Raw genomic sequence first — 27,226 nt, forward strand, 5'->3', positions numbered from 1 at the left:
AATTTCTTTAGAGACATTTATCTAGGTCTCACACAAACCAATAACACATGCTATATCATTTATTTTGAAGAATAAATGAGGAGTATTATGGCCTGAATGTTTATGCTCCCCCCCAAATTCGTATGTTTAAATCCTAATCCCCAATGTGATGGTGTTAGGAAGTGTGGACTTTGGGAGGTGATTAGGTCATGCAGGTGCAGCCCTCATGAATGGGTCTAATGCTCTTTAAAAAGGACCCTAGAGAGCCCTCTTGCCCTTGTCTGCACTGTGAGGATATTGAGGGAAGAGGGCCATCTATGATCCATGAAGCAAGATCTCACCTGGTACTGGACACCCTTATCTTGGACTTGCCAATCTCTAGAGTTGCAAGAAATAAATGTTTTTTTGTTTTGTTTTGTTTTGTTTTAGCCACCCAGTTTATAGTAGTTTGCTGTGGCAGCCTGGACAGACTAAACCTAGAAGTGAAAACATGGTGTTTGCTTGAACTAGGATCCTTGGCATATTATAGTATAGATCTGGAGATTTTAAAATAAGGGTTCAGATTCTGGTTTGACACTTGTTATTTGACTTTGAACAAATTCCTTGCAGCCTCTAAGTCTAAGTTGTTTCTGTTAAGTATGGTGGGAGCAATATTATCTACTATGCAGTGTTAATTTATTTGTTCACTTACTAATTGGTAAATATTTATTTGAACTAATATATGACTGATCTTGTACTAAATATTGAGTATGTTGTGATAAACAGAATGCACTTATTTCTTGCTCTCATAAAATGTCTAGCCTTGGAAATACAGAGTTAGAGGATCATACAGATAACTGAGACAAATTCTCAGAGTAAATTGATATGCAATAACAGGCTGTTTCATGATATTGTATATAAAATGTATGGAATTTTAGTGAGCATGCAGTAAGCATGATAGCGTTTTTATGAGCAATAATTTTCCATATCCTTGAAGTGACTAACTTATAATTAATATGATAATACATAAAAATCCTAAACTATGTGTTATAGGCAGTATATTTCTCTTTTTTTAAGATTTTATTTATTTATTTATTTATTTATTTATTTATTTATTTGAGAGAGAGAATGTGTGCATGTGTGGGGGCAGGACAAGCAAACTCTGCACTGAGTGCAGAGCCTGGGTGCAGGGCTCAATTCCATGATACTGAGATCATGACCTGAGCCAAAACCAAGAGTTGGACACTTGACTGACTGAGCCATCCAGGTACCCCAAAGCATTATATTTTTCTTAATGTTGTAAAAAAGCATTGAGATTTGAATAACAATCTGTTTTTTCAAAAGTAGAAATCAGTGCATGATGATATTAGTCAAATAAACTTTCACTAATATATTTTTATCATTTCCATCAACAGTATAGAATTGTATTCTCTACCTTTTCTGAAGGAGCATTTTCATGTCTAAACTCTATTCATAGTTTGCAGAATTTATTATATTGTTTTTTAAAAAGATTTATTTATTTATTTGAGAAAGAAAGAGAGCCCAAGGGGGAGGGGTTGAGGGAGAGACAAAGAGAATCTTAAGCAGACTCCTGCTGGAGCCTGATGTAGCGTTCAATCTCACAACCCTGAGATCACAACCTAAGCTGAAACCAAGAGTCTCGCCAACTGCACCATGTAGGTACTCCTGTTTTATTGTTTTTCAATTGAGCATTGCCATTTGTTCATTAAATCATTCAGTAAATATATATTATTAGACGTTTAGTATGTATCACATATGTGTTATGTTAGAAGTCATGTGATAATTTGTGGTGGAATTTGAGAACTGAGCAGTTAGGAGGTAAAGGTAGCCCAGAAAAAAGGAATATGATATATTTTATGCAATTTATCAGATTGAGTCATGCTACTTTGTTTTGTTTTTATTAAAACAGAATAGAAATAAATTAATTCATGTATTCATCACACATTTATCAAGTGTCTGCTATGTGTTAATATTGCCCAAGGTTCTGGAAATACAAAAATTAGTAAGATACATTCCCTGTTCTGTTAACTGTTAATTGGGAATTATTGATGGGTGTAACCCAGTGTGATTTAGAAGATAAATATAATCCGGTAGGATATTTAGGATACTTTATTACAAAGATCCTAAAATACTTTTCAGACCAGGAGAAATGTGTCTCAACACAATGCACACTGTTTTATTCTGACTTTTTTTTTCCTCCTGTAAAAACCAGTCTAAAATGATGTGTTAAAACCATGTGACAGAAACTTGTCTTTGCAAGGGACTTGAGAAATATGCATTATGCTTATGACTTGAAAAAAGAAATAAAGAATATTTTAAAATATGATACTTCTTGGTACATTCAGTATTTTGTATCCAATTCAACCAGTACAACCTCGAATTTATCTATGGTTTTAGTTCACACATTTTAAAGAAATAAACCAACAGTTTTTCAGGGCAAGGGAAAGAACTCTCTGTACATATCAACTAGGTATTAGAGCTTTAAAGTATTAGGAGCCAAATCCAGCCTAGTCATGGCTTTATTTTTCAGGAATTAAAATTCACTGGAATATTTGACACTCAGCATGTATCAAGTCCATCCCTTAAAATGAAAATGATTGGCTGACCAACTAATAATTGGATGGGCCTAACAGTACAAATAATGACTGAGAAGACTGAAGAGGCCAATCCGAAAGGGTAGACATTCAACTTACAATTATTTCTTGAGTTCTCTGCTCTGCATATATGTAATGAAAGTTTTGCTACCTTGTGTTTGTTTTGGATCTAGCCATATATGAGTTGTGGTTCTTTATGGAATCAGACAATTAACATAATAGCCTTAAAAAGCTTTTAAATTAGGAAATTAGAGGATTGATAATGCAATGACTGTAAGATATTTTGACGTTTTAATTTCTATTTTCATTAAAACTACCTACATTTTTGTCTTGGTTATTCTATTTTTTTTTCACTAAAGATGGGAAGTTTTACAGAGTCAAGGAGACCTAAACCTCTTGTGGCAGTTTTATTTTCCTTTTAAATGAAGTATTCATTATGGCTAGAATTGGTGGCTATGTAAATATAATACTTTTACTTCTTATTAAAGTAGGGTACATCAGGAAAGACTCAACAGTTCTGTTTTTTTGTTCTTGTTTTTCCCCCCAAATGCTATTTGAAAACTCCAGGATAGTCAGAGTCTAGATAAAGGGATTTAGTGAAATAGATTTCAAATTGAGCCCCCAATAATTTTTTCTAACGTTAAGCACCCTTCCTCATGCCAAAGTAACACTAACAACAATAAAACAAGTTTTAATTAAAATGTTAATAGCAAAAGACTGCAGATTCCTGAGACCTGGGTGTGAGAAATGTAAGAATACAAATCTGAACATATGAGAGTTTCTAGATGATACCTTAAAGATTTGGAATAGTCTTTCACCTTAGAATGAAAGATGTGACTGAGACTTACTATTTTCACCAAACTGTCCATTTTTCTTTCCTAGCCAGGCAGACTACATTTCCCAGCCTTCCTTGCAATGTTATGTGGATAGAACGAATGTGAGCCATTTCTGGAATTGGCCTGTATACTCTTCCTGCCAATAAACCTTCACTCTGCCTCTACATTGTTCCTCTCCATGTGAGGGCTGAATCTTGAGAACTTTAAGTACCCAGAGGGGGGCAGAGCCACACAAGAGCAAAGCCACAAGAGAGAAGTTTTTCTTTGAAGGAATGCCAGACATTTTTTTTTTAATTTTCTGATATATTCTTTAATCGAAATGAGAAATAATAAGAAATAATAAGAAAATCAACAACATAATTTTTAAAAAGTGGACAAAATATTTGAAGAAATAGTAAGAAACAATAAGAAAATCAACAACCTAATAAAAAAGTGGGGAACATATTTGAAGCAGATACAACAAAGAAGATATACAGGTGGCAAATAAGAACATAAAAAGGTGCTCCACATCGTTTGTCTTTAGAGAAATGCAAATTGAAATAATAAGATACTAGTCACATCTATTAGAATGGCTACAATTAAAAAGATTTCACAAACCAATGTTGACAGGGATTTAAATCAACTACAACTCTCACACACTGCAAGTAGGTACACAAAATAGTACAACCACTTCAGGAAACAATTTGGCAGTTTCCTAAAAAGTTAAACATATAACTACCATGCAATCAGCAATTCCACTCTAGGTATTTTGTCAAGAGAAATTACAGTATATGTGCACATAAAGATTTATACATAAATATTCATAAAGCTTTATTTACAATAGTCCAAAACTGAAATAACTCAAATGTTCATTAACAGGTAAATGGATAAATAAATTGTGACATATCCATACAATGGAATACTGAAATAAGCAACAATATTGGTTGAAAATCTAAATCAACCCAGAACATTGCATTATGCTGTTGTATACCTAAGAATAAACTTTTATTATATTAAGCCCTAACATTTGGAATTGGTAGTTAGCTTATCATGACTAATTTGAAAAGATTCCAAGAATGAGAAGCAGAAAGGCTTCCATCAACATTCTAGAATCCGTATCATTTATGGATGTTAAGCATGGATTGAAAGGCTATAAAAATAGGTATCTGCCCTAGTTAATGTCAGAATTGAATCATCACTAGAGTGAGAATTCTTCCAATAACTTTTTTTTAAAAATGGGAATATTCAGGGAGAGAAAATGTGCTTTCACTAGGCCATTTTCCTACATAATAGGAAAAATGGGAGTAACTTCAGAGAAAAGTATGATGTTTGAGAAAGGAAGAATACTGAAGAAGCAGGAAAAAGGTAATAAAAGCCAGGGAATGGCAAACACATCTTCTTCACTTATTCTGTTCAGGGAAATGGTGTCAAAGGTAATGGAAAACATATGATCTTTCTAGTGTTCTTGGCTCCATGAATAATGGAAAATGGTTTTGGGTGATGGCATCATTTCTAACAAAGTGGATTATGTCACTTGATTACTGAAAATCTCTTGTATTTCTTTTGTGATATTTTTATTCTGACTTATTTTGCATTCATTTTTACAGTAAGGTATTATGTAGGGACCCTAAGATATAAAAGTGAAAAAACAGTCTCTCACTTCATGGAGCTTGCAGTCTGCTTATGGAGAGGGAATCACACACATAAATTAGCTAGATATTTAGGTATATAAATGTAGCAATGTAATTATAACAACATAAAAGAACATAAAGGGTGCTCTGAGTGCTATATTGAAGGATGCAGAGTCACAGGTAGGAGAGAGAAGGCCTCTGTGATAATGCAAATTTTCAGTCTGAAAAAATAGTGGATTAGGCAGATGAAACAGGAGAAAGAGAGGTGAATTTAGGTGAGTGGAGAAAGGAGACAGACAACACTCAAAGAAAGGAACCAACACATGTACAAGTGTACCAAACCTCTGAGATGGGAAAGAGCATGCTCTACTCAAGAAACAGAGAAGGACAAAGAGAATATAGGGTGAATTAGGAAGAGAGGGCAAGACATGAAGGCAGGAAGGAGTTGGATCACCCAAAGCATTGTACGCCCTTCAAAGATTTTGAATTTATTGTGACAGCAATGGGAGATCACTGAAGACTTTTAAGGGGGGAACTGCATGAATTGTCACGGCTTTTACAAGACCACCTGTCTATGGTGGAGAATGCATTTGAGGGGAAAGTGTAGAATAAGGAAGATTTCTTTAGGAGTTATGTCTGACGTCTAGGCAAGTACTGAGGGTGATTTATACCAGGATGATGGCAAGGGAGACAGAGAAAAGTCTGCAAAGTCAAGATGATATATTTAGGAAGTGAAACCAATAGGAATGATCAAATGTGAACATTAAAGGAGAAGGAGTAGAGAAGGCTGACTGTCAGAATTCAGATTTTAGCCACTCATGGTTATTATTATTATTATTATTAATTATTATATTTGCATTTCTTGTATTCTTTATTCTCCCAGGTAAGCTTCAAGATAAGAATACTTTTTCCTTTAATGTTAACTTTTTAGCACCTAGTCTAATAATGCAAATACAATAGAAGCTTAGGATGTTGAAAGAATCAACGAATGAATGTATATATGCCTAAATAACTGAATGCATAGCATTTTGAATATTTAGTTCATAAACTACAAACTGAAGTTTCTAAAAGTGATTTCAATCTTTGAGATATTAATTTATATCTTTTATCTCTGTATTATTCTCTTTTTCTCCTCTTCATTCAAATAGACACCAAGGCTCTACATTACATCATGCAATAGACATTTGAGCAGGTGAATTATTTAGTAAATTCTAAATCTTTTTTTTTTTTTTTTTTAGTAAATTCTAAATCTAAACACAGAGGCACTGAGGTTGAGTTCTGAAGAGGCCATGCAGGTGGGGGCTGTGGACTTCTTAGCTATACCCTGTGAATTGTTTTCTCAATGACTGCACTTCCCAACCAACATTTTAGAAACTTTATCACATCCCTAGGGACAGAAAAATCACTCAAAATCCTGTGGGTAAATTAGCATTCCACCTGGTGTAATGGAAAATAAAATAACTTTTTCTAAACTCGGGTTTTTGGCCTGACACTCATATCTTTAATATACACTTTGTGACTGAGACGGTGATAGTTAATTATATTTGTCAACTTGGCTGGAGATGGTGCCCAGATATGTGGTCAAACATTATTCTTGATGTTTCCGTGAATGTGTTTTTGGATGAGATTTACATTAAATTGGCAGACTGATAAGCAGATTGCCCTCCATAATGTAGGCAGGCCACATTGAGTTGAAGGCCTATATAGGACAAACAAGAACAAAAAACAAAACAAAACAAAAAAAACCCCTGACCTCTTGTGAGCAAGAGGGAATTCTTCAACAGATAGCCTTCAGAGCCAAACTACTACAACATTGGCTGTGTTCTGGGTCTCCAGCCTGATGGACTTTGGACTTGATCAGCAGTATGAGTTCTTCCCTGCATCTCCAGACTGCTGGCCCACTCCATAGTGGTAGACTTGCTGGCCTCCATAATCATATTTGCTAATTCCTTAAAACAATATATTTCATATATATACATATTTATATGAACACACATATATATGAAAAAATACACACTGAAATATTATTACCAGTGAGCCATAATACAAAGCTACAACCCTCATAAATTTAGTCATTCTCTATGAACAAGAAAGTTAAATTAGAAATAACTAACAGAAAAATAAATAGACAAACTCCAAATATTTGTAAAATAAACAACCACTTCTTTATATCCTATGACTCAAAAATAAGCCATAACGATTACCTTTAAATAAATGAACATGAAAAAAGGTATATCAGGGATCCCTGGGTGGCGCAGCGGTTTGGCGCCTGCCTTTGGCCCAGGGCGCGATCCTGGAGGCCTGGGATCAAATCCCACGTCGGGCTCCCGGTGCATGGAACCTGCTTCTCCCTCTGCCTGTGTCTCTGCCTCTCTCTCTCTCTCTCCCTGTGTGACTATCATAAATTAAAAAAAAAAAAAAGGTGTATCAAAATTTGTGAGGTGTAGCTAAAACTGCCATTAGAGGAAAAACTATAGTCTCAAAAGCTCCTGTAAAGAGAAGAAAAAGTTTCAAAATCAATTATCTGAGTATCTACCTTGAAAAATATAAATAAAAGAAGAGAAAAGTAAACTTAAATTAAGCAGAAGGAAGGAAATAATACACATAATAGCAGATTATGAAATATAAAGAAATATAAAACAGATAAATATATAATAGCAATTAGACCAAAAGCTAGATTTTTTTTAAAAATCATGATAAATATTTTAAATAATTGATAGATCTTTAGCTAGAATGATCAAAGAAAAAGGGATACACAAATTACTAACATATGGAATTCAACAGATGACATCATTATACATATCAAAAGGATAATAAATATTACAAATAACTTCATGGTAATAAATTTGACAACTTCAGTAAAACGGACAACTTCTTTTAAGATTTATTACCAAAACTGACTGAAAATGTAGAAAATCTTAACAGTTCTATATTCATTAAAGAAATCGAATTTGTTATTAAAAACCTTTAGGTTTTTAGGGCAGCCCCCGTGGCTTAGCGGTTTAGCGCCGCCTTCAGCCCAGGGTATGATCCTGGGGACCCCGGATCGAGTCCCACGTCGGCTCCCTGCATGGAGCCTGCTTCTCCCTCTGCCTTTCTCTCTCTCTCTCTCTCTCTCTCTCTAATAAATAACATCTTTTAAAAAATTAAATAAAAACCTTTCCTAAAGTAAACTCTGAACCCAGATAGTTTCCCTAGTAAATTTATGCTCAAAACAAGACTTTTCAAGAAAACTGCAGACCAGTACCCTCACAAACATCAACACAAAAATGTTTGACAAAATTTTAGCAAATCAAATCTAATAATTTAAAAATGGCTAACATCATGTAATATAAATTTGTAATATAAATTTGGTTTACCATTTAAAAAGCAATCAATGTAAATCGCTGTACCAACAGAATAAAAAAGAAAAACCATAAGATCATCAAAACAGATGCAAAGAGAGGTGGGTGGGGGAATGAGCTACATGCGTGATGAGTATTAAGGAGGGCACTTTTGATGAGCACTTGCTATAACATGTAAATGATGAATTAATTATACTCCTGAAACTAATATTACACTATATGCTAATCCACTATATGCTAACTAACTAGAATTTAAATTAAAACTTAGGGAAAAAAAACAGATGCAGAAAGGGGCACCTGGCTGGCTTAGAAAAGCATGCAACTCTTGATCTCAGGGTCATGAGTCTGAACCCCATGTTGGGTATATAAATTATTAAAACAAACAAACAAAACAAAACCAATTGCAAAAACCCCCACAAAACCTTTGACAAAATTCCATACCCATTAATTATTAAAACCACCAAAATTAAGAATTGATAGCAACTTCCTCGACTTGATATAGGGCATCTAAGAAAAATCTATGCCTATCAACATACTTATTGATAAAAGACTGAAATGTTTCCACCTAATATTGAGAACTATCACTATTCAACATTGTACAAAAATGTCCAGCCAGTTAAGGGAGGGGGGAAAAAAGACAAGTTACAAAAATTAGAAATTTATAAATCTGTTTTTTTGTGGCATATTCATAAACCTAGAAGTTCATAAGGAACCCAAAAATTGTTGTTAGATCTAATAAGAGGGGTTAGAAATGAAATACAATATTAAGATGATAAAAAATTAATTATATTTCTATATTCATGCAAAAACAAAATGGAAATTGAAATTAAATGGTGTTTACAATACGATTGAAACTACAAAGTATTTAGGGGTAAATTTAATAAAATATGGGTAAAATACTTTGTACTCTAGAAAATATAAAACATTTTTTAAGAAAATAAAGACCTAAAAAATAAAGCAATTACACCATGGTTTAGTTGGAAGACTCATTATTATTCAAATTGATACAGATTCAACACGATCTAAATCAATATTCTGGTGGGCTTTTAAAAAAAGAAATTGACAATCTAGTTCTAAAATCCATCTGAAAAGTCAAAAGACGTAGCATTGCCAAAGGAAAGAAAAGAAATGTTAGAGAGCTTACACTATCTGACTTCAAGGCTTACTTATTATAAAACCACAACACCAAGACATAGTATATTGTTGTAAAAAATAGTAAGTTCAATGGGACAAAATAGATTCTAGATATAGACGTATGCATAGATGACCAATTGAATTTGAAAAAAGACGCCAAAGTTATTTAATGGGGAAAGGCTGGTGTTTTCAACATACAGTGCCAGAAGACTGGACATCTCCATGGAAAACAAAAACAAAACCATTAATCTCATCCCTTAACTAAGCCACATGTAAAAATTGTCCCTAAATGACAATACATTTAAATATAAAAGCTAATATAAAAATTTCTAGGAGAAAATTTTTGTGACCTTGGAGAAAGCAAAGCTCTCTTAAATAAAACACAAAGAGTACAAATAATACAAAGTTGGTAAATTCGACATCATCAACATTAAAAATTGCTCTTCGAAAGTCACTATTAAAAAAATGAATCGACAAGCATGGGCTGGCAGAAAATCTTCACCGTATATATCTGAGAAAGACTCATTGTACAATGCAATAATATGAAAATAAGTCCAATTAAGGTGGTAAAAACTTGAGCAGATATTTTACCAAAGATATAGAAATGGCAATAAGTTCATGGAAAAAATGCTCAAGCTGGGTATATATTCATATGCAAAAGAATACTTAAGCCACAAGGAGATAATATCAAACATCCAATCAAATGGCTAAATGAAGACAATGCCAGGCATTGGTGAGGGTGTGGATATGGGGATCCTGGGATCTCATATGGTGCTGATGGGAATGTAAAATTGTGCAACCCATTGGAAAATATTTATAAACAAAGGGTTGTAGAAGGGGAGATGCAAGGGGGAATAGGATAACTAGGTGATTGGCACTAAGGAGGGCACATGACGAGGTGAGCACTGGGTGTTCTACTATATGCTGGCAAATTGAATTTAAATAAAATAAAGCATTGAAAAAAAGTTTCTTGCAAAGTTAAATATATACTTACTATATGACTCAGCACAAGCATACCTAGTCATTTCCCTAAGAGAAGCAAAAACATATGTCACATGAAGACCTGCCATAACGACATCATTCTATAACCGGAAATCAAGTGTCCAACAGGTGATTGTAGTCTGTACAAAGCAATACTATATAACAATAAGGAATACATTCTTGATATGTGCAATAATGTGGCTAACTCTGAAAAACATTTTGCTAAGCAAATGACACCAGAAACATAGAGTTCATACTATATGATTCATTTTATATGAAATTTTAATTCATAATGGTAGAAATTGGGTCAGTGGTTGCCTAGGTCTGGGAGTATGTCATGATTCACTGAGAGGGCACAAGACAATATTTGGGATGATAGGAATGTTCCAAATCTTTATTAAGGCAGTGATTACACAGGTGTATATACCTTTAGGGACAGTTACATATAGATATATACCCTTAAATTGGTGTCTTTTATTGTATGTACATTATACTTCAATGAAGCTGATTTTTGAAGTAGCTCTCAGTTTAAAAGAAAGATATATGCACAAATAGTACACTAAATGATCAGATGTTGGATTGTCCCTAAGATCATAAAGGGGTTACTCATTATAAATTTCAGCAGCTATGTCATTTGAATCCCTGGTTTTAAAATTATTCTTTTTGGAGGCACCTGGGTGGTTCAGTGGTTGAGCCTCTGCCTTTGGCTTAGGTCATGATCCTGGGGTCCTGGGATCGAGTCCCACATCAGGGTCCCCACAGGGAGCCTGCTTTTCCCTCTGCTTATGTCTCTGCCTCTCCTTGTGTGTCTCTCATGAATAAATAAATAAAATCTTTAAAAAAATAAAATTATTCCCTTCAAAATTTAGGTTTAAAAAAGCACAAGACCCATGAACCCAGGCTTCAGACTTAGCCCTGTCTGTGGACTCAAGCTCTAGACCCACTCCTGTGCCAGGTTGGTCCCCATGAACCTGGGGTGCAGGCCCACCCTTGTAGACTCAGGTTTCAGGTTGGTCTAGGCTCCAGACCCACACACCAGCCTGCCCCAGTGGACACTGATGACAAATTAGTCCCCATGGACTCAGACACCAGACTTGCCTGCCCACTTGTTCACGGGCTCTGGAAGTAGGTCTGCCTACCTTACCCTACTAAAGCCAGTCTATAACAATTAGAAAAGGTGACTATTTTTCAAATACACCAATTTCAATGCAAGGTAACAAAAATCACAAATAATCAGAGTTACATAGCATTATCCAAGGAACCAAATAATAACTGACTCTTAAGAAAAGGAGATCTGTGAACTGCTGCAAAAGAATTCACTATAGTTATCTTAAGGAAGCTCAAGAGAACACGGATAGACAAATGACATCAGGAAATAATACATGAAGAGAAATGAGAAGTTCAACAAAGATATAAAAATAATGAAAGCAATGAAACAAATTCTGGAGCTGAAAAATGCAGTGATGGCAATGAAAAAAAAATAGCAAATTTCAACAGAAGACATCAAGGAGAGGAAAGAATAAGTGAGCTCAAAGACAGATTGCTTGTAATTACCAAGTTGATAAGATAAACAAACTGACAAACCTTTAGCTAACTTAAGAAAAAAGACAAGATATACATACATATATATATATATATATATATATATATATATAATTATTGATGAAAGAGAAGACATTCCATTTATACCACAGAAACAAAGGATCATGTAAGATTTTGTGTCAACAAATTAACATTTCTCTAAAGAAGACGTACAAATGGAAAACAAGTATATGAAAAGTGCTCATGTCACTAATCATCAGGCAAATGCAAATCAAAACCACAAGGAAATATTACCTGCTAGAATGGCTATTAAAAACAATAACAAAAAAAAAAAACCAATAACAACAACAAAAAACTAAAGATCAACGAGTGCTGGTGAAATGTAGAGAAATGGGAACCTTGGTACATTGTCCATGGGAATGTAAATTGATACAGCCTTCATGGAAAATAGCACTGAGGTTCTTTAAGAAATTAAAAATAGAAGTGACATATGATCCAGCAACCCCACCTCTGGGGATTATTTATCCAAAAGAACTGAAGTCTTTATCTTGCAGAGGTATCGGTACTCTCACATACAGGTATTACTCACAATAGTCAAGATATAGAAATGAAATGTCCATTGATGGATGAATGGCTAAAGAAAATGTGGTATATTAAGACAGAGTAGAATATTTTTCAGCCTTAAAAAAAAAGAAGCAAATCTTGCCACTTGTGACCTCATGAATGAATCTGGAAGACATTTTGCTAAATGAAATAAGCCGGACAAAGGAAGACAAATATTGAATAATCTCATTTATGTATATGATTTTAAATAGTCACACTCATAGAAGCAAACAGTATAATGGTGATTTCTAGGGACTATGGGGAGGGGCAAATGAGGGGATGGTCAGAGTTTTAGTGATATAAGGCAAAAAATTCTGAAGGTTTATTACACAACGCAGGGCCTATAGGTGCTGTACTGTATATTTATCTTAGTCTGTTCAGGCTGCTGGATCAAAACTCCACAGACTGAGTAAGTCACAAACAGCAGAAACGTCCTTCTTTCAGTTCTGGAGGCTGGGAAGTTCAAGATCGAGCTGTGAGCATGGCTGCATTCCGCTGAGGACCAGAATCTTCCTGATTCACAAGGGGAGTGGAAGGGCTTCCTGCTACATCCTCACATCTCACAGGAGGGAAACCGCCAGGGAGAAATGTGGGATCTCTTTCATAAGAGCAGGAATCCTCTTGATGGGGGCTCCACCCTCATGACCTCATCACCTCCCAAAGGCCCAGCTCCTAATACCATCCCTTTAGGCATTAGGATTTCAGCATATGGATTCGAGGGGAGACACAAACATTCAGATCCTATCAATACCTAAAATTTCCTAAGAAGATAAATCTTGCATTAAGTGGTTTTATTTTGTTTTGTTTTTACCATACCACAGAAAATGGTATTTATAATGATACAGAGGCTGGGGGGAACCAGGAGTGATGGATACGTCTATCTACGGCCTTGATGGTGGGGATGGTTTGTGCTTACATTCCTAAACTTATCGAGTTGTGTACGTTAAATATGTAACGTCTGCTTAGAATTTTCTCTCTCCTCCTCCCTTTGACCCTCCCTGTTCCCCTCACACTCTCTCTCAAAAGAAAAAGAAAAAAAATGACAACCATGGGCCAGTTATTTTGATAAGATCATAGTGACAGAAACTACTAGTCTTTACTCAGCTTGGGATCTCTCTTCCCTCTCACCTAAGTCTTTTGACACGTGAAGGGAAGATGGCAGATGACATCCACATGAGAAATAGGCCTGAGAACATCACACCGTCTTCTAAGATCCTTACATTACGGTGGTAGGTACCTGCACTGGGTTCTTTGGAGTCAGGAACAGAATACAAAACAGAGATCTCCACTCACCCAGGAATTATGTGCCAATTGACCTCATTCTCCAAACTGGTTCTTGTGGCCTTGTTTTTCTCTTCTCCAGATGTGGGTGACATCACCAGACCCTTGTTTTGGTTAGTAAAATGCACTATCAGCTCTTACTTCTCCCACAGTCATATTTACGAGAATTTAGGGAAATTTAAAAAAAAAAAGATATTCATCAAGAGAAGGTCAGCAATGTTATTTCTGATGACTTGCACAGCCCTTGCATTAGCCTGCAGACCGGAAGTATGCGGAGACTCAAGAGCACAGAGTTGACTCCAGCAGTTTGCAAATTAGGCAAATTAGGTTTTTGACTCCAGCAGTTTGCAAATTAGGCAAATTAGGTTTTTGCCTCAGTTTCTGAGCTTATTGGCTGTGTGATCTTTTGAAGCCTGCCCCATCTTTCTGGTGACAGTTCTAATATCTGCCTTCTAGTATTTTCTGAGGATTCAAATAAATACAAAATGTGAAGCACTGACTATAGTTCCCCGTACACTGTTCAATATATAGTAGTTTTGATTATCATGATAATCAAATTCTTATTAGGAATGAGGACCCCTGACCTCTACTGCCCATGGACAGCTACAGCCATGGACAATTCTTAACCTTTATGTCTCAGTTTTCTCCTCTCTAAATTGGAGAATAATGTCTCCCTATCTGATGGGATCATTAAAAGGATAAAGTGTGAAAGAACTGTCATTATTGCAGTGGTTGACGCGGAATGTGCCCAATTATCCTGTTTGTTTTAGGAAGAAGACTGAGAGTCAGAAAAAAGTAAAAATTTTAAATAACCTCTTTTTTTTTTTTTTTAATTGGGTGAGAGAACATTTTGGAGAAGAGACTGTAATTGCATAACCGGATGGAAAAGTTGTTTAGGACAAAGAAGGTGAGAAACAGGATTCTAATAAAATCAGAATTTAAAATCATGGATTATCATTAAAGTATGAACAGTATCGAACTCCAGGAAACTATTTCTTAAGACTGCTAGGAAGTGAAACTCAGCTTGGTTTTTTTGGCCTACTTGAACACACGCACACACACACACACACACACACACACACACCATGTGCCACAACGTGTGTGTGTGTGTCTGTGTGTCTCAATTCCATGTGATTAAGCAGCCTTGTTTCTGTCATTTCCAACATGCCACCGCTTCCCAGAACTTGGGAGGGCTCTGAGGAATAGGGATCCCCGATTCTCAAGTGTTCCTCCTTGCATAACTCTGGTTTTTGAAGAGGTGCGCCAGAGGTGAAGTGCACACTGTGTCATTTCCAGGATTTACGGGGAACTAAAATGCTTGAGTCAGAAGTTGCCAAGTACACATTTCATTTTGATTTAAAAGACAGTTAGTGCCTAAAATTGAAAAGAACGCAAGCGATTATTAATGAAAATAGGCAACAGGAACCAAGAGTTGAGAAGCAAGCCCACTTTTACATGCAGCTGATGATGCTGACTTGCAATGAGGTGGCTAAAGCAGGCTCCTGAGAAAATGAGAATCAACTTTCTGAACTGACAGCGTTCTGTGACTGAGCTGGGTCTTCTTTGACGGTGAAGAGGCAAATGGGGCATTTCTACACGTTGCTGGAAAGATCATTTTCTCTAGCTGTACCATAAAGTTCTGTTCATACTCCGGACTTCAATGCCACAATAACTTGGCAAGAAGCTACAATGGCTCACAAATGGATGCTTATAGAGGCATTTAAATTGTCCAGGCTTCGTTGCAGCTTGTACAAAAAGAAGGGGTGCATGGTTACTGTAAATGTGGGCCTTTCCATTGAATGGTGATATATAAGACTGATGACTAATAAACATACCCTACATGGGAAACATTTGAGTGATGACATCTTTTTTCTTTCACCCTTTTAACTAGCCACAATGGCTGGGATTTTACTTAAGAAATATATGGGAAACAGACTAAGCCCCAAGGCAGATCACCCTGGCAGCTGTAGAAAGAGCAGGCTCTACTTTCCCATGTATGTTATCTGCATTTTTCTATCATTTTAACATCCGCAGGGAGGTCGGCTTGGTCCTGTGCATGATGCACATTGAATGCCTGAGTCTGGCAGACAAATGCAGCTTCCTGCCATGAGGGAAAAGAGAGAGGAGCTCTTCGGTTGTGGCCCTGAAGCCCCTGCCAGCAGCCCCATCCAGGCCGTCTGGGTTTTCGGACAAATGTACTCACAAAGGTTCCCAGTAATCTTGGCCACAGATCATTGTTAGGCCACCCTTATTCCTGTGTCCCCGACAAGGAAGATGCTGGTATTTCCTTGATCCTCAGGAGATTCATGACAATCAAATGACAAGATAATTGTGATCTTGCAAAACATAAGGAAAAATGCAAAACATCAAGCTATTGGTTAATGCCACTGTGAAACAAAGTAAGGAGTTCTTTATACCTTCTCCATGTGATTTGTTACGTTCAGTTACCTCATTTTGCCTACAGATATATTTCTGGTTGCAAAATGAGCCTGGTTTGCCGGTAGACTCTATCGTATCACTAAGCATGTGTCTACCCTTTGGTCTACTCTGCTTTCTCCTATGTTTCTGAGATTTTCCAAGATTTTTCTAAAGTAGTACATGTAGAATTGTCCCATTGTTTTTTATTGAGACATAATTTACACACAATATTGCATTAGTTTCAGTTGCACGATATAATGATGTGATATATGGTACATTGCAGAGTAATTACCCAAACAAGTGTAGTTAATATTCATCACCTCACATAGCTACAAATTTATATTTTCTTATGATAAGTACCTTTAAGATCTACTTTCTTGAAAAAAAAAAAAGATCTACTTTCTTGACAACTTTCAAATATATAGAACAATATTGTTAACTATGGTCACCATGCTGTAGGAGTTACTAATCTTATGGCTGGAAGTTTGCACCTTTGACTACTTTTCCCATTTTCCTCACCCACCACCCCCCGCCTCTAGCAACCACCAATCTGTTTTCTGTTTCTAGGAGTTTCATTTTTAAGATTACATATGTAAATGAGGTCATACAATATTTGCCTTTCTCTTTGTGCCTTATTTCACTTAGTATAATGTCTTCAAAGTCAATCCATGTCGTAAAAGGATTTCTTTTTTTTTTTTTTTAAGAGAGACTGAGAGCGCACACACATTAGCAGGGGGGGATGGGCAGAGGGAGAGAAAGTGTTAAGCAGGCTTCACACTCAGCAGGAAGCCCCACATCGTGCTAATTCTGATGACCCTGAGCTCATGACCTGAGTTGAAATCAAGAGTCAGATGCTTAACTGGCTAAGCCACCCAGGTGACCCAGGATTTCCTTTTTATAGTTCAATAGTATCCCATCACATATATATGTGATACATGTGTGTATGTGTATAAATAGATATATGTAAAGCATATATATGTATATGTGTGTATATATATATTTTATATATGTGTGTATATATATATTTAATTCATCCATCAACAGACACTTAGGTTGTTTTCATGTCTTGGCTATCATAAATAGTGCTGCAATGAGACGAAGGTACAGATATTTCTTCAAAATAGTGATTTCATTTCCATCAGATATATACCCAGAAATGGAATTCTGAATCATGTTATTTTTAATAATTTGAGGGACTCTATAATGGTTTCCATAGTGTCTGCATCAGTTTGCATTCCCATCAACCACATGGGTTCCATTTTCTCCACATCCTTGTCAACCTTTTATATCTCTTGTCATATTGATGACAGCCATTCTAACAAGTGTGAGGTGATATTTCATTGTGGTTTGGATTGAGTTTTCCTGATGATCAGTGATATTGAGTACCTTTTCATTTACCTTTTGGCTATTTGTATGTCTTCTTTGGAAAAAATGTTGAGTTCCTCTGCCTATTCTTTTTTTAAAGATTTTATTTATTCATGAGAGACACAGAAAGAAAGGCAGAGGGAAAAGCAGGCTCCCCGCAGGGAGCCCAACGTGGGACTCGATCCTGGGTCTCCAGGATCACACCCTGGGCCAAAGGCAGGCGCCAAACCACTGAGCCACCCGGCTGTCCCTCCTCTGCCTATTTTTTTTTTTTTAATTTTTATTTATTTATGGTAGTCACACACACACACAGAGAGAGAGAGAGAGAGAGAGAGGGAGGGAGGGAGGCAGAGACACAGGCAGAGGGAGAAGCAGGCTCCATGCACCGGGAGCCTGACGTGGGATTCGATCCCGGGTCTCCAGGATCGTGCCCTGGGCCAAAGGCAGGCGCCAAACCGCTGCGCCACCCAGGGATCCCTCCTCTGCCTATTTTTTAATCGGACTTTTTTGTTTGTTTTCTACAGGGTTGTAAGAGATTTTTATATTTTGGATATTAACCCCTTATCCATATATGATTTGCAAATATTTTTTTCCCACTATGTAAATTGCCTTTTCATTTTGTAGATAGTTTTCTTTACTGTGCAAGAATTTTCTAGTTTGATATATTTAGACTTTTTTATTTTTGCTTTTGCTGCCTTTGCTTTTAGGGTCAAATCTAAAAAATCATTACCAAGACCTATGTCAAAAAAGTTTCCTGGGGATCCCTGGGTGGCTCAGCGGTTTGGCGCCTGCCTTCAGCCCAGGCCGTGATCCTGGTAGTCCCGGGATGGAGTCCCGCGTCGGGCTCCCTGCATGGAGCCTGCTTTTCCCTCTGCCTGTGTCTCTGTCTCTCTATCATGAATAAATGAATAAATAAAAATTTTTAAAAATTTCCTTCCTTTGTTTTATTCTAAGAATTCTACAGTTTCAGGTCTTACATTCAAATCTGTAATCCATTTTGAGTTGATTTTTGTCTATGGGGTCAGATTGGAGTCCAGTTTCATTCTTTTGCATGCGGCTTTTCAGTTTTCTTGACACCATTTATTAAAGAGACTGCCCTTTATTATGTATTCTTAGCTTCTTTGTCATAAATTAATTGCTTGTGTACATGTAGGCTTGTTTTCGGGCTCTCTATTCTGTTCTATTGATATTTGTGTTTGCTTTTTAAGCCAATACGATACTGTTTTATTACTATAGCTTTGAAAGATATTTGAAATCAGGAAGTGTGGTGCCTTCAGCTTTGCTCCTTTTTTCCTCAAGAATGCTTTGGTTATTCAAAGGTCTTTTATAGTTCCAGACAATTTTTGGATTGTTTGTTCTATTTCTGTGAAAAAAATGTCATTGGAATTTTGATAGGGATTGCATTGAATCGGTAGATTGCTGTGTATAATATGTACATTTTAACAATATTAATTGTTCTAACCCATGTGCTTACAGTATCTTTTCATTTATTTGTGTCTTCTTCAATTTCTTTCATCAATGCTTTATAGATTTCAATATATAGATCTTTTCACCTCCTTAGTGAAATTTATTCTTGAGTATTTTTTCCTCTTTGATGTAGTTATAGATTGTTTTCTTAATCTTTGTTTCTTCCCCCTTAATCTTTGTTTCTGATAGTTCATTGTTAATGTATAGAATCACAACTAATTTTTGTGTATTCATTTTGTATTCAGTAACCTTAATGAATTCATTTATTAGTTCTAACAATTTGGAGGGGGGAAAGGGGAGGAGATTTTTCTATAGAAAATTACATAACTTGCTTACTCCTATTTCCTTCCATTCTTGAATCTAAGTTAGATGAATCTAAGCACACAGACAAATTATTCCAATTTTCTGGATTCTTTCTGCATCTTGCTTTTCTACTACTAGAATCCATTTTAGAATAAAGAAGAGCATATATCTATGTAAAATCTGGTCTTTCTAGGACCACGTTATTATTAGGGAAAGGGAGGGAAATATTTCTTTGCTCAGATATTCAGTCCTCTTATATCACCATGAATATAAATAAAATATGCCCAGACGTCTAGAGTCTCTCAAACTCTCGGGGCCTTATTATTTTACTTTCATTATAGACTATTCAAGGTAATCCCAGGGTCAGTCTTCTGAGAACTGAATGGAAGATGTTGAGATCTGCAAGACCCAACATGACTAGCAAGTCATTTTTAGGACTAAGTGCTAATTCCGCAGTCAAGTCAAAGAATAATGCTGCCCCTTCAGTCCTTCCTTTTATCACATTTGTTGCTAAGGGAAACACGTGTTTAGAATCAAGATTGCATGTCTAAGATATCTAGGATGATGTAGAAAAAGAAATTATAAAGTCATAAAGTTAAAAGCTCTTGCTCCCTACTCTCCACTCCCCATCTCCATCCTGCCCAACTACATAAACATTAAAATACTATCTAGACATACTTCATGGTGAGCCTTAAGAAGGTATGTTTCTATTGGCAACCAACTTCCTTAAACATCACTGCACACCGATCAGGAAAAAAAAGACCAGGATTGATGAAAACACAAAGGTAAGATTTGTTCTAGATGATTTATTCTTCTGTAATTTCTTCCAAGAGCCCCCAACCCTCAACACACAGACACACATACAGACACACACACATACCCCTTTTTCCCTTAAATAAATAATGAGCGTTGGAAGTCCTTTAACCTTTTTTTTTTTTTTCTTATAGACATCATTCTACAGGAAAATAGAGACCAGTGTATTCGGTAAGTTTATATAAGTTCTGAGAAAGGAGTCACTCTGGTGGAGTTTCAACCCTCACTGCACCAAGTTTCTTTATGGTGAGTATGACAAAGGGCAGGCTGTGCTGCAAAACTGCCAGCCGTCTCTGTGTTCAAAAACCTTCTCTCACTCTTCTTGATTTGACATGAAATATTAAACACCAGTTACCAGCAAAAAGTTATTGAACACAGATGTCCACTATCACTTTCAAATTGCTAAAGTCAATTTGGGTTTATATATTTTCTTTGCTTTAGCATTCGCATGCAACACAAATGTTCTGTGACAGTAATGATTTCACAATATACCCTTTCAATTAGGGAAGCACATCGTATATGTGTTTTCATTTTTAAAATGCCTATGTTTTTCATTCAAAGGCTCTGTGTCCCCACTAAAAATGGGACCTCGGATCGAAAAATAAACAAAAAGAAAGAGCTCCACCTACTGATTCATTTTAAAAACTTTTTTTCTGCTCTCCTGTTGAATTGAAAATGCTCTTGGCACAACGGGGATTTTGTGTTTGTAGCTCAAACTGGTTAAAAAAAAAAAAAAAAGATACGGGAGTTGCCCCCACGGAAAGGAATAAACTAGAAAGGAACTCTGTCTCTGGAACTGAAAGAGCCTCCTACCCCCACATTTTCTGTGCCCCTCAGAAGCCCTAATTAATAAGTCTGCTTCAGGTTTAGTGGTCCCCAGGGATATGGGCTAACTGTGGCATTCCCTTTTCCTGGATTTAACAGAATCCCGACGGGTCACACATTTTGCTCCACTACAATAATTGTATTCATGTCATTGACTGTTTTTTTCCTTCTGAAGGACTTGGTGGGCCCTCTTTGAAAGGATTTACAGGGCCCCGTCTCCCACGGGTGAAACTGGAATTGTTTAGCACCTACCATACTACTCCCCTGGCTCAACCACTAGACTCAAGTGATTTCAAAGAGGAAGTGAAGAAAAACATCCACTGGGAACCTGAGGGTAATTTAAGGAGGCCAAGAGTAATTACTTGAGGAGGAACTGCTGTGCCAGCCTCCTGGGGGCAAGGGTTGAGAGAGGCAGCTGGAACGGTGGCTCTCTGTGATGTTTGCCAACTCTCACCCTGTTACCTCTGTCGCTGAGAAGCTTCCAGAACCATTTTTAATTCCTGCCTTGGAGCTTCTTTTGAGAAGGGTATGTTCCCATGAGTCTCCCATTCGTGTGCCAACTCAAGCAGCTTCCTGGGGACACAAACAGATATGACTTATTGGGGGAATATCCTGGCTGCTTTGAAGGGTCATAATGTTCTGGGTTTTAGGTACCCACTGCTTCCAGCTTGGACCGTGCTTCCTGTACTACAGAATTTCTCTTAAGATGAATAAACACCGACTGTATTCATCTCATATATTCGAGCAGTGGCTATAGAAAATATTACCAATGGGTAACAAGATGATATCTGGAAGCACACAATGGAGTAATTTAGATTAAAGTCTCCTACCTTTGAATCTGTCTGTTCAGTCATGCATTCCTATAGACATGATTAACTAACCATAAGACCCAGGAATTCAAAGTCTGAATAGAAAATGTCTATTCTTCCCCCAAATGAATCACACATCACCTATCACTGCAGAGTTGCCAAACTCTATGGTTTTCTTGTCAAACATAAATTCAATAGCTGACCACAGCAAGGGACAGAAATTTCTTATAAATCAAATGACTACATACATTAGAGGGAGATGCAGGGGACCCACTGCCACATTTCAGTCAATCAAAAATATATGTAATGAGTGTCTACTGTGGTCAAGGTACTGTGCTTGGTGTTGTGCGGGTATTTAATGAAATATAACCTGGCCCTAACCCTCAAGCAAGGAAACACCTACCTTACATTGCTGCTCTGAGGATTGTATGCAATTACCTAATACAGTGCCTGGCACATAGTGGGTAATAGGTAAATGGTCACTAATATCATTCCTAATAATATAATATTTAGGTAATATTTAATACATAAGTGGAAGAGATGTCACATGATGGCATGGTTATCAAATGGTTGATTCAGATGCTAATTGTGCTGAGATCAACAGAAAGGGGACTTCTAGAGTCTAAAGTGGGGAAGATAGTTTCACACAGATGATTTGAGCCCTAATGGTAATTTACCATTTTTGGAAGCTCATTCATGTCCAGGCAGTGGACATCATTGATTACAATTGACAATTTTATCTTTTTTTTTTTTTTTTTTACTTTCACAATGAAATGATGTATATATAATCACCCTCATTTTACAGGTGAGGAAATGAGGTTCTGGGAGGCTAAGTAACAAACTTCATGTCACAAAAGCCTGACGCTAATGCTTACAGTTTCTCTACTTACTCAAATGGTGGCTGTCAGAGAATTACAGACTGTTGGAGCTGGAAGGAAATGTAGAAACCATTCTGCCCTAATTGCTCACCTGGCAGATAAAGAAGCAGAGGTCCAGAGAAGAAAAGTGATTCACACAAGTTCACACACCTAACCAGTGACATTGCTGAAATTAGAAACTGAGGCTCTGATTCCAACTTGGTGTCATTTCCATTATTTTTTCCAAGTATTTTTCAATATTTATCCTAAGTCAATAGCACGTTTTATATACAAATATAAAAAAAATTATCCTAAGAGAAATCTTTGGTCTCCAAGTCAACTTTACAAACCTCCCTCTCTGCTGAGTAGGTACTTAATGATTTCCTGTTACTGAGAAATCACGCTTCACCTCACATTCTACACTACCCCATTCCACACACACACGCATGCACACACACACACACCCTCAAAATACACATACTCTGTTTTTATTCAGAAGAAATAATGCAGGCTGAGTTTATATGCACACTTGAGGCTTCTATTATTATTATTTTTATTATTTTTATTTTAGAGAAAGCATGAGAGGGAGGGAGAGGCAGAGGAGAGGGAGAGAGAGAATCCCAATCAGACTCCATGTTCAGCGAGACACAGGGCTCAATCTCCTGACCCTGAGATCATGACCTGAGCCGAAACCATTAGATGGACTCTAAGCCGACTGAGCCACCCTGGCACCCCTTGAGGCTCCTTCTTAAGCCCAGCCTTAATTGAACCATTCTGTCCTCAAACTCATCTTTCAGCAGGACTTGGAGCTAGTCTGTTTCCTGGGAACTGTATCATGTAGGACAAATATGGCAAATATCTACTAATTATAGGTGCTATGGTCTAAATATCTATGTTCCCCACCCCAAATTTGTGTTAAAATCCTAATGTCCAATGTCATGGTATTAGAAGGTGGGGCCTTTGGGAGGTAATTAGATCATGAGGATGGAAGTGTCTGGAATGGAATTTGTGCTGTACAAAAGAGGCTCCACAAAGCTCCATAGCCCCTTTCAGCACATGATGACACATGTGCTATGACCCAGAAAGAGGGTCCTCACCAGAAGGCAACCATACTGGTGCCTTGATTTTGGTCTTCCCAGCCTCCATAAAGAACTGTGAGTGATAAGTTACTGTTGTTATAAGTTAGTCTGTCATGTTATAGCAGGCTGGATGGAGTGAGAAAATAGATATTAATAATTGATTACAGGATACTTTCTTTTTTGGTTCATGGGGTGGTTCCAAGATTGATCACACTGCCTATCAATCAGAGTGTTAGTGCTATCCCTGATTGCAGGTTCGTCTTGGTCTGATATGATCATGCTGCTTTGTATCCCTCTTTTATTTTCTGTTACAGTGCTCTACTGATTTCTAGAGTTGACCCAAACATCAAATCAAAAGAAACATATGACACTGCAGTAAGCAGACTCTTTTAATATTGGTAAATACAACAAAAACTCATAATTGCTCTTTCACTTCACTAATTCAATTCTTTTTTTTTTCTTTTTTGAGAGTTCAGTTGTTTATCATAAAGTGAATACTTGTGTAACTGTCACCAGGACCATGAAATAAAATACTGTCAGTGCCTGGGAGACCCCCTTGTGCACCCTCTTTCAATCATTCCCTCTCTCACACAATTACCAATACTTTGAAGGTCCTGATACTAATTTCCTTCTTTTTCTTGATACTACCAAAATATGCATTGTTAAGAACTCTGGTTTGTGCTATTTTTAAACTTCATTTAAATTGAATCATACACAGTGTGTATATATAAATATAAAAATTATGTATTCCTTTATATATAATACACACATGCATATGTTACAAGTATGTATACATGTGTATGTATAATATATAAAGGAATAAATGATTTGTAATATATTATTAACTAATAATACATTATTAATACAATTTTTTTTTCCTAGCCTCTTTTACTCAACATTACATCCATTCATTCATGGTTATGCCACAGGTTATTTAGCCATATCGTTGAACGACATTTTATCCAGTCTTGACTATGGTAATAATGAACATCATGCTATGAACACTCTTGTACATGTCTTCTGGGACATATGTTCTTCATTATCTTGAGTATATATCAAAGAGCAAAATTACAGGACCATAAAATATGGTAACTCTAGTAGATATATTTTTCCAAGGTAGTTGTAGTACCATCCAATACTTGTATGTGAGAATTCCCTTTGCCCCCTAATATTTATTATTATTATTATCATCATTTAAAATCTAACCATTCTTTAGTTTTAATTTGTGTTTTCCTAACTACTAATGAAGTTGAATATCTTTTCATATATCCCATATGTGATGGATACTTGCTATCATTGTGTGTGTACATGTAGTGACTTTTCAGTTCTCTTGTCCTTTTTTTTCCTATTAGGATGTCTGCTTCTTCCTTATTTTTGTGAGAGTTCTTTATATAATCTGGAAAAAAGGTCTTTACTAGTAATAAGTGTTGAAAGCATCTTTTCCTCTTGATTTTTTAAACTGTCTTAATGGTATATTTTGATGAATAGAAAAGTTCAATTTTAATATATAACCTCCATTTATCAATATTTTCCTTATGTTAGTACTTTTCCTTCTTATTTAAGAAACGTTCACCTATAGGGGCACCTTGGCGGCTCAGTCATTTGGGTGTCGGACTCTTGGTTTTGTCTTGGGTCGTGGTCTCAGGGTCGTGGGATCAAGCCCTGCATTAGGAGGCACTTAAGGATTTTCTCTCTCCCTCTCCCTCTCCTTCTCCTCCTCTGTATGCTTGCTTGCTCTCTCTCTCTAAAAGAAAAAAAAGAAATTTTCACCTATTACATATTATAAATTTATTCTCCTATATTATCTTCTACATGTTTTATTTTACTACCTTTTACATTTAAATCTATAATATATATGGAATTCATCGATGTTTATATATAATGTGAAGGAAGGCTAAGTTACTTTTGTTTTTTTCTATACATATAGCCAATTTTACAATATCATTTGCTAAGACCATATTCCCCACCTGGTGTACATCACATGTCCATATATACACCAGTCTGTTGACGAGCTCTTGATCCTATCCATTCGATCTACTTACATCTTTATAAACTAATACCATGCTTTCTTGATTACTGTAGCTTTGTAAGTTTGACATACAGTAGAGCAATAACCAGCATTTATGGTCATTTACAGAGCAGATGACTGTAGAAAATGCACAAAAGGAACATTAGAAGAAAGTTGAAATTTAGTAGATGCTTGAGCATCCAGAGCTTAGTCCTTGGACCACTTCTCTTTTCTGCCTCCTCTTACTAAGTCATCCCATGTAGTCTCATGGTTTCCAATACCTGTATGCTAATGGATCAAAACTCTCTGCCTCCAGCCTGCACTTTCTCCCTAAATTCTGAATCTAACTTTCCAACATCCTACTTAACACTTCCACTTGAAACTATAATCGCATCTCAAATTTAACATGCCCAACGCTGACCTCCTGACATCTGCCTCTCCACATTAAAGTTGTGGCTCCTTCTGTTGTCATTCTCATCTCAGTTAAATAATAATTCAATTCCTTCATACATGTTGACAATGTTTTGTCTTCTCTCTCTTTCTCACTTGTGACATCCATTGCATGAGGAAATTCACTTCATCCTTCATGAAATTATATCCAAAATTAATAACTTCTTCCCACTCCACTCTTGACATCCTAGACACCATCTTCCCTTTCCCCGATTGTTGCAATAGTCCCAGTCCCTCAGCCTCTCTGCTTCTGCCCCTAGTTCTCTGTAATTTATCTTCTACCCAGAAAGCATAGTTATTTTCTTATTATTCCCCTTTTCAAAAGCAGTTCAATAGATTTCCACATTACTCAATGTAAAAACCAAAATACTATGTTGAACAACCACCTAGGTGATCTGGATCCCTGATATCTCTCAGATTTCATCTTTTATTATTTTTCCCTTCATTCTCTTTGTTCCAGTTACCTTGATCTGAAACATGCCAGGCATGCCCTCTCTTTAATGCTTTCACATGAACTATTCTCTCTGCCTGGAATATTATTGGTTGTCTCATTGCACATAGCCACATACTTGAATTTCTCATTTCTTTTAGTTCTTCACTTTTAGATTGCCAGTGGAGAGTTACCTTCTCAGTGAGATCATCCCTGGACATCTTATCTAAAATTTCACAGTCTGACATCATTTCATGTTGTCTTCCCATACTTTTTTTTTTCTTAGCCCTTAGAATGATTTAATATGCTCTCTAAAATAATGCATTTTACTTACTTATATTGCTTAATGTGTGTCTCTTTGAAGCCATGTGATTCAAAGCCCAACTGGAGGAATTAGCCTTAAAAACGAATAATAGCAACATAGCTGTTATAACAGGTTAGGGAGATAGGATAAGTGCCCACATTAGTGGAGTCCATAATCTACTTCATTGATGGTGC

Source organism: Vulpes vulpes, chromosome 3 (assembly GCF_048418805.1).
Source record: "Vulpes vulpes isolate BD-2025 chromosome 3, VulVul3, whole genome shotgun sequence".
Taxonomy (NCBI): Eukaryota; Metazoa; Chordata; class Mammalia; order Carnivora; family Canidae; genus Vulpes; species Vulpes vulpes.